Below are 8,912 nucleotides of genomic sequence, written 5' to 3'. Positions count from 1 at the left end.
TTAGTTCTGGTTTGGTCCTAGGAGGAGGTAAGTGTAACTTCGACCTACTCCTTAGCCTTCTTGGATCTCCACAAATGTCCAATTTGCAAGGGTTTTAGAAGACCCATGTGAGGGATGAGGAGCAGAGACCAATAGAGATGTTTTCTATTATCTCACAATATCCAATTAAGAAAATTAATCACATGACAACTTAATGCAAGTTGTGATTCTTGATTGGATTCTGGGGCAGAAAAGTAAAAAGTATTTTTGAGACATCTGGGAAAGTTTGAATGTGACTTGTATATTAATAATGTTTGTATAACATCATTCAAAAACATAGTGGCTTATAAGAACAATCTTTGTTTCATTTCTCACTCTTTCTTGGGTCGGGAATTTCAGAGTAGCTAGGCTGGGTCGTTCTGACTCAAGGCCTTCTATGACGCGGTGCTGAGATGCTGGCAGGGGCCGCAGCCGTCCAGAGCTAACACGGGCTGCAGGACTCGCTTCTAGGGGGGTTCCCTTAATGGCTGTTAAGTTGGAGCTGGCAAGTTGGCTCCTTTCCATGTGGCCGCTTGGGTATCCTCACTGCATGGCAGCTGCCTTCCTCTGGAATGAACGATCCCAGAGACCAAGGTGGAAATTATAATGCCCCTCGTGGCGTAGTCTAGAAACCACAAACCACCTCCTCCACCCTGTTGTATCGCATTCATTTCATGAGCCAGCCCTGATTCAGAGGGAGGGACCTGCGTGAGGGTATAAATACCCTGAGGTGAGGATTGGGTGCCAGCTTTGAGGCGGGCTGGTACAGATTTTATATTAGATAGCATATTAATTTAAATTTCTTGAATGTGATCACTATAATGTCCTTGTTCTTTAAAAAAAAGTGCTAAGGTGTTTAGGATGAAATGTCACAATATCTGCAATTCGCTCTCAAATGGTTGAGCAAAAATTACCATAGACAAATCCAAAAAACTAAACACCATACATACATACATTTTACATTGTTACACATGCATATATAATTTTATATACAGGTTTGGGCAAAAGTTGGTTTACAGTTGTTTGTATGGAAAATAATACAATAATAAATAATAATTTAAGGGTAAACTCTGTTTCATGTACTTACAACTGTAAACTTAACTTTTACCCACTCTAAGTGTGTGTACATGTGTATATATATGTCGCACGCGCGTGTGTGTGTGTGTGTGTAGCAAAAAGGAACCAAATTAATATATACATGTTCCAACAGAAGTAATGCCTGCTTGACTATGGTTGCTAGGGCAATAATACAGGTGTAGTAATTTATAGTTTTAATTTGAACACTTCACCTAAAATGTCATATGGTGTGCTTGAGTGTGATGTTGTTATGTTACAGAATTACATGCTTATGATTTTGTAATAAAATATTTTGTAATAAAAAAAAGGGGGGGCATTACTTGTGCAGGACCCTGTATAAAGGTGGTTAATCAGAAAGATATACTGCTGAAATGTGACCATTGTTAAGGACAAAAATGTTCATCAAAATTTATTAGTCATTCTCAGGCCATACCTTGGAGGGAGATAGGATGCATTTAAAGGATATATATTTGCAAGAAAATTTGAATGTTCAGTAACCATACTAGGGACAGGTTGCCTCTGTTTATGAAATCTGAACCATAAATCTTAAGGTATTACTAAGAGCCAGGTTGAATAATAAAACATCAGGAGCTTGTGTTTGGCACACAGTAGGCAATCCAAATCTATGTAGTGAATGAATTAAGAACAGAATGACTCCCTTTCCCGATCTCTTTCCTGATCTCTTTCAGGATAGGCGACTCCATAAATAAATATTAACCATCTCTTGGCCAAAGATGGAGACTGTGTAGAGAGAACAATAGAAAACAGAAATAGAAGAATGTGAGCCATGGCTCCAAAACTGCCCTTCCCCTTGGCATATGGGGAGAAGCAAGGCCTGCTTTAGGAACAAGAGACCTGTACAATCACAGCACATGCATTTAATGCTCTATGGTCACCGTCCTGAGATTTTTTTTAAAAATAATTTTATCTTTGAATTTGCATTTTACAACTTACGCTGATGCATCAGGGGCACATATATGTGAGCAGAGGAGATAAGTATGAGTGTCCATTTTTTCTTGATGTTCCATTTGCATAAAGAATTCTTGATGTTTCTTGAGCGCTGAATTCTCACGGAGCCCCAATGATGCCTGGGAGTTCAGTAACTCAAGACAAGTACAAGGTAAGTGAGTTGCATCTATAACGAAAGAAGGAGAGGTGAGAGGTCACTCATAGCTCTGAGAAACCATGCTGTCTGCTTAAACCAGAACTTGATTTAAATGCACACTGTAATGGCACTCTACATGTAAATGTTAGTTATTTAATAAATGAATAAAGAACTTTATCATATCCTTTCTTCATTCATGCTACACCCCTGTATTGGGTGTAACCCACTGAGGTTCAGTGTAACACCACTGAGGCTACAAAATGGTGAAACAGAAAGGGAAAACTGGCAACCCAAAGTTCATTTTCCTTCGAGCCTTTCCTTACTCATCAGTAAATGATAGGTGGAGTGTGTGTGCATCAACAGGTGAAATAAAGGTAGCTGGGTTAGTTTGGTGCAGCATTTCCACTATTCCAGTAAGAACAAAATTGAATGAATGCTTGAGCTACAGAATACAAATTGTCTAATTTCACTAATTCTGCATAGGAATGTAATGCTCATATTTTCATACAAAACAGATATTGCACAATAAAAGAAATGGTAAACTGTATGCTAATAATGTAAAATTTTAATTTTCCTTTACTTAGAATGACATTAAGTAGCAAATTGAAAATGCCATGACAAGTCAAGAGAAGGAATGAGGCAGAAAGGATAAAACTTCCTGTTTTAAAAATGACTTCTGCAAGCTGTCTCTCAAGAAGTTTTTCTTGCCCTGGTTGCTGTGGTTCAGTGGAATGGGTGGTGGCTTGAGAACCAAAAGGTCACCAGGTTCGATTCCCAGTCAGGGCACAGGCCTGGGTTGTGGGCCACGTCCCCACTTGGGGGCATGTGAGAGGCAACCAATTGATGTTTCTTTCCATCTTTTTCTCCCTCTCTTCCCTTCTCTCTGGAAATAAATAAATGAAACCTTTAAAAAGAGAGAGAGAGAAGCTTTTCTTAAAAGGGACAGCCTTCTTCTCCACCCCTAAAAGCATCAAAACACATTTCAATGTACAGAGTTGAATACTTTCTCTTTCTGGTATCATTTCTCTTTGATATTAAGATTTGCTCCTTAACCAAACCCCTGAGTGGAACAGCAAGCAGCTCAAAGCTTGAGTGAAGGTTGATTTATGCTCCCTAGAGGCTCAATCCAAGGCTTATCCAGACCAAGACAACATGGAAAACACTGGTTAAACTTGCAGCTTTAAAGTTCAACTACTCACAAACAGTGCAGCACTGTCTAGGGCAAGGTCCATAAAGAGAGATCCCAACAACCTTAGCTTTTAGTGTCTTGATAGCTCTGAATCATGGAGACCTTTAGGTTTTGACCTCTATTCGGAGATTTCGGAGAGATAAGGTTTTTCTTCCTGGCCACACGGTCTGTTGCCACTTGGGTAATCAAACTATTTCCTCTACAGAGCTCTCCAAGCACAGGTCCCTGGGGAGGGAAATATAAAGGGCAGAGTGTACATTTCTCCTGGAAGGTTGCACGATGGCTGATGAGAGCCTTGGACATGAAATCAGAGTCTCTTCTTCTCAGTTGTGTAAGGCTGGCCCAGTCACTCTCCCTGTCTAGGCCTCAGTTTCCTCATCTATAGTGATAGCAGTGATACATAGCCTGCCTTCCTCGAGAGGGTATTGTGAAAAGTAAAATGAGATCATTTTAGGGGAAAGTGTTTTTTAACAGTCAAAACATGCCCAAAGTGATACGATTATTAAAAATGAAGGGCTCTGGAAAACACTTTCAAATTAATGTTTTCAGTCGCTTAAATATTCATTAAGCACCTACCACAGGTCAGGCTCTATATACATCAGTGAAGGGAAACAGACAAATACCTTTTGTAGAATTTGTAGCTTGTTAATTAAGGATAATAACAATGAAAAAGTGAGAGTCAAGTTGCAATTTTAATTGGCTGGTGCAGCAGACTGTGACAACTGCGCCCCCACAAACCATGCCATCCTGTGTCTCCACCCCTTGCAATGCACTCGGCTGTTCCTGACAAGCTGATTGGGGGCCTGGGCCCTGAGAGGCCTTGGCGCTGCCGTCTCACTGGTTTGAAAGATTCGCGCTGTTGTGTGAGGAAGCCCAGACTAGGCTGCACGAGAATGAGATACCCCGAGAGGCCCCTGCCAACGGCGCCACTCCGGCCCTGTGATTGCAGCTCACGGATAACTCCAGTGAACCCAGCCGCCCACAGCATTATGAGAAATAATAAATCAGTGTTTCAAAAGGAGGCCAGGGAAAGAAAGCCTCTCTGGGACGGGGACATGTCAACAAGAACAGAAGAAGGAAGTTATCGACTGAATGCTTGTGTCTTCCCCAAATTCCTGTATCGAAGCCCTAACCCCAGCGTGGCTGTATTTCAAGATGGGGAAGTAATTGAGGTTAAATGAGGTCATGAGGATGCACTGAGAGAAGGTCATGTGAGGACACAGCAAGAAGGTGGTTGTCTGCAAGCCAGGAAGGGAGTTCTCAGCAGAAACCAAGTCAGCTAGAACCTCGATCTTGCTTGCACTTCTGTCCCCAAGCACTGGAGAGAATATATACATGTCTACCAGACTACGGTATTTCGTTAGGGCTGCCCGAGCTCACTGAGACACAGACCATGCAGATATCTGAGGGAGAGCATTCCAGCAGAAGGAACAGCTGTGCAAAGACCCTGAAGTGCAGGCAGGCTGGGATGTGAGATGCTGGATCTCAGGAAGGGAGGGCAGAACTGGGGACACAGGGTCAGAGAGGTAAGAGGGGTGCAAATCAGTAGGCCCTTGAGGATTTTGTTTTTCACTCTAACTCAAAAGCAAAAGTCTGTGTGGGGTTTTGAGGGGCGGGGTCACACGTTTTCAAAGGACACGGTTTTCTGTAATACTTGACTTTTATGTAACGATAAACATGTGTTACTTTTGTAATCAGAAAAAAAGACATCAGAACACTTAAAAGACTATATAAGAATAAGAAGGCAAAAACAAGCTGTGTCCTTTAATGCCAACATGTGGGCACAGAGGAAGGGTAGGGAGCAGAGGACGGAGCTGATTAGAAGGGCAGGTCTCAACATCCACGACCCTCGGACTCTTTGAGGCCTCCTTGTGCTCTTTGACTCTTCTCCCACTGGTAACCGCACGGCTGTGGAACCGTGCCTGGACAGAGGTGGGGGCAGGGAGCAGAGCGTGCAGCAAACACAGAAAACTAAGCAGGGATTGCATTCCTTCTTGGTAGGATTCAAGTACATATGATTTACCCCAGCACTCAGCACATTGCCCAGTTTCTATAAGGTGGGCGCAAGATTATTTCTTGAAGGAATGAATGAACTGACCTGAGCAATTTCCCCGTTATTCGGCACCCGAGTCTTCCCATTATCGTTTCCCCTTCTTTGTTGGTACAACTGAATTCTAAATGGAGTCTTTCAGACAAAGAGTGGATAGAGCGGAGGATTGATCTTTGAAGTAAAAGAACAGTAAAAGTCTGCTGTATTTAAGCCCTGAATATCTCATCATCTGTTTCTAGTATTAAAAATGTCATAAATGGAGCTGAACTTTCAAGTCAAGTGGAGATTCAAGTCACAGATTCTCAGATAACTGTGTCCATCTCCTCGTTGTTTGTAGCTAGGTATGGGCTGGGACTGGCAGAGTTAAAAGTTTGTCATGTCACTGAAACCAGAAAAGTTGGTGTTCATGCTGCCAGTCACCACCAGAACCAATAAGCAGAGACAAAGATTGGATATTTATGGGCACTTTATTCAGATGGTCAGCAATCTGAGAAGATGGTGGGTTTGTACCCTAACAGATTGTCTTACATTTCATCTCAAACCAGTCTATTTTATAAAGAGGAAATAGTATATAGGTAAGGGATTTGGAACTTAGGAAAGAGTTTAGTCAGATAAAAGCTGCAGTCCTGCAGTCCAGCAATTTCCCCAGCATCATTTCATCCATTGACTGGCGCCTCTTCCTCTGTGTGTGTCCTGGGCAGCAGGGTGTCTCTCCCTGGAGCACAGTGGCTCAGATACCATCCTGACTGCTGGCAGTCCCCTCTGGAGCACAAAGGTCAAATCGCTTGTGGACTCCTGGAGCCAGGGTGGGTCATATCTTCAGTTCCTGAAACAATAGCTTTTTACCGGCATTAACTACTAAGCTCATGAACTATTAGTTAAAACTAAAATTTTCCAATCCTTGAGCTCCACCATTATCTTGTAAAAGCTCTATTCACTTTTATTTATTTATTTTGGTTGGCAAAGGTGTAGATAAGTAAACAGAGGTGCTCAGTGCAAGCCTGGATAGAAATTACTTTTTAAATAAGCATTCTGTTTATGGTGCAAGTGTGCTTTGCTATGACCAACAGATGTATTTCCTAAGCGTTGTATATACCCACCTTTTTTCTGACTCCAAGAAGAGCTAACTGACCCTTGATGAACAGAAGGATTTTGTTTTGCAAGTGATTATCCCCTTAGCCATAAATTTGGCATTTTTAAAAAGGTTTTATTTATTTATCTTTACAAAGAGGGGAAGGAAGGGAGAGAGAGGGAAACATTAACGTGTGGTTGCCTCTTGTGCGCCCCCTACTGGAGACCTGGCCTACAACCCAAGCATGTGCTTGGACTGGGAATCACACCAACGTCCCTCTGGTTTGCAGGCTGGCACTCAATCCACTGAGCCACACCAGCTGGGCAGCATTTTTGAATCAGATATTTTAAAAATAGGGCACACACACAAATATATATCCATATTTGAAATGAATTCTTTAAAGGAAGCAACAACCAGCTATTTGTGATCAGAGAGATTATTTTTCATCTTCTTGAATAGATTAGAAAAGGTTGAATACTTTCAGCTCCAATGACCAGTCTTAGTACAAGTTTCAAATTAACCAAATAGAAATACAAAATATTGATCAGCCCAGTGAAGGGTAGCAGAATATGCCATTCCAAAATATGACACTTTAGTATAAAAATTATTTTGAGCAGAAGGGAATTGAGAAAAAGTAGATAGAAGGAAAGTTCTCTGCCCACCTGTGTTTGCCCAAAAGCAGGATGTAAATTTGCAAAGGTGTCCTGTCTCCCCTCTTTACCAAAAAGGACAGAAATTGATCATTGCAGACAACTCTACACCCTTATCAGCTCAGAGATGACACCAGGGGAATCTATATAAGAAACTTTGCTAAACTTATCCTTATCTACCATTAATTTCCCCATACACATACCTTTCCATAATCTGCTACCCCAGAAAACCTTGAAGTCCTTTTGCTTTGTCTTGTCATTTCTCTAAATATTTAGGTAATTAATTTTTTGTTAAAATACTATATAAGCCCAAGTTCTGACCATGTTTTTGAATTGCTCATCTCTGGGTGCTTCCGTATGTATGCATGATGCACTGGTTAATAAACTTCTGTTTGTTTTTCTCTTGTTGTCATTTGTCAGTCTAATTTACAGGGCCTTGTCAATGAACCTAATATGGGTAGAGGGAAAATAATATTCTTTCCCTCCTCTATAACAGCAACCGATTCCTATTCCTTGCACAGCTGGAGCAGTCAACATTTTTACTGAGGACCTAATAAATTGGCCCAAGACAGAGGTCCTTGTAGCTGTTCTTTGGAAATCTGTTTTTAGGCCTTTGGCCGGATGGGACACTGGGTCTGATCCAAGTTTAGAGAACTACTTAGAAACCTTCATAACCAACCAAAGAGGGTTCTTAATAATACAAAGTCTGGTTACTTTGATTTACTAAGCAAAAATAAACAAATCAACAAATGTATGAAATGCTGCTTGTGAGACACTAAGTCCCCAGTGATGTGGCTTTGCTGGTGTTTGAAAGGAGGGGAAGGCAGACGTGAGTTTTACATGAGCTCATTTCCTTAGCTCTAGTATAATATCACATTTAAATCGTTTTCTAATTTTTATTTTTTGCTATAGGCACATCTCCCAAATACTTTAGAAACATTCATGAAAACAACTGAAACATATTAAACACTCAACATGGTAGGCATTGTCCTAAGCGCTTCATGTGTGTTTACTCGTTGACTCAGACAGCTGTGCCGTGAGGTGTCTGCTATCATTAACCCCGCCCACGTGAAGTAGCTTTGCAGTGAGGCTCTTCCAGCCGCTTGATTCTTAGCCACCACACTCTGCAGCCTCTCAGTTCTGGTGACACAAAAAGCAGGTGGTTGAACTGTTGGCAGGAAGCTCTGTTTATACACAGGGAATTAAGTCTGAGGCCAAGAATATCAATTTAATTTCATACAACTAGGAGAATTTTAGCAAGGAAGAACTCAGTATGAGTAGTTACTACCTCTTGCAATGTCCCCCAGAGCAACTGCCACAGGGCCCGATTCACATGTCATTTACCATTGTGTCTTCAGCTCTGGCTGGTGGAAGAACTGAGGCCATACTTAGAATGTGTCATTGGGCTAATTTTATTCTGTAAATAATAGAGTAACTGTTTACATTTTAAAACATCCCTGCCCTTTGCCAGGCCTCCTCTGAGCTTCTTATTGCTCCATCCGCAGACTTTCTTGGTCACTACTGACCCTAATTTTAGTCCTAGTGCTTGAGAAGATTCTTCTGTTTATACTGATTGTAAGAGTTGTGTTATCTTGTAAAAAAGCTCTACTCGCTTTTACAAGGGGTCAAAGATATAGAACGAACATAAATGCTTTTCAAATGACAATTTTTATTTTGGTAAAAATTTACTCCACCAATTTGAGCTTACTTTAGGTTAAGTATTAGAACAAATTACAGTGAAAAAGGAAGGC

The sequence above is a fragment of the Pteronotus mesoamericanus genome, unplaced genomic scaffold (assembly GCF_021234165.1).
Source record: "Pteronotus mesoamericanus isolate MK-2021 breed Mesoamerican mustached bat unplaced genomic scaffold, CSHL_Meso_final scaffold_31, whole genome shotgun sequence".
NCBI lineage: Eukaryota > Metazoa > Chordata > Mammalia > Chiroptera > Mormoopidae > Pteronotus > Pteronotus mesoamericanus.
This window is presented reverse-complemented; position numbering follows the sequence as displayed.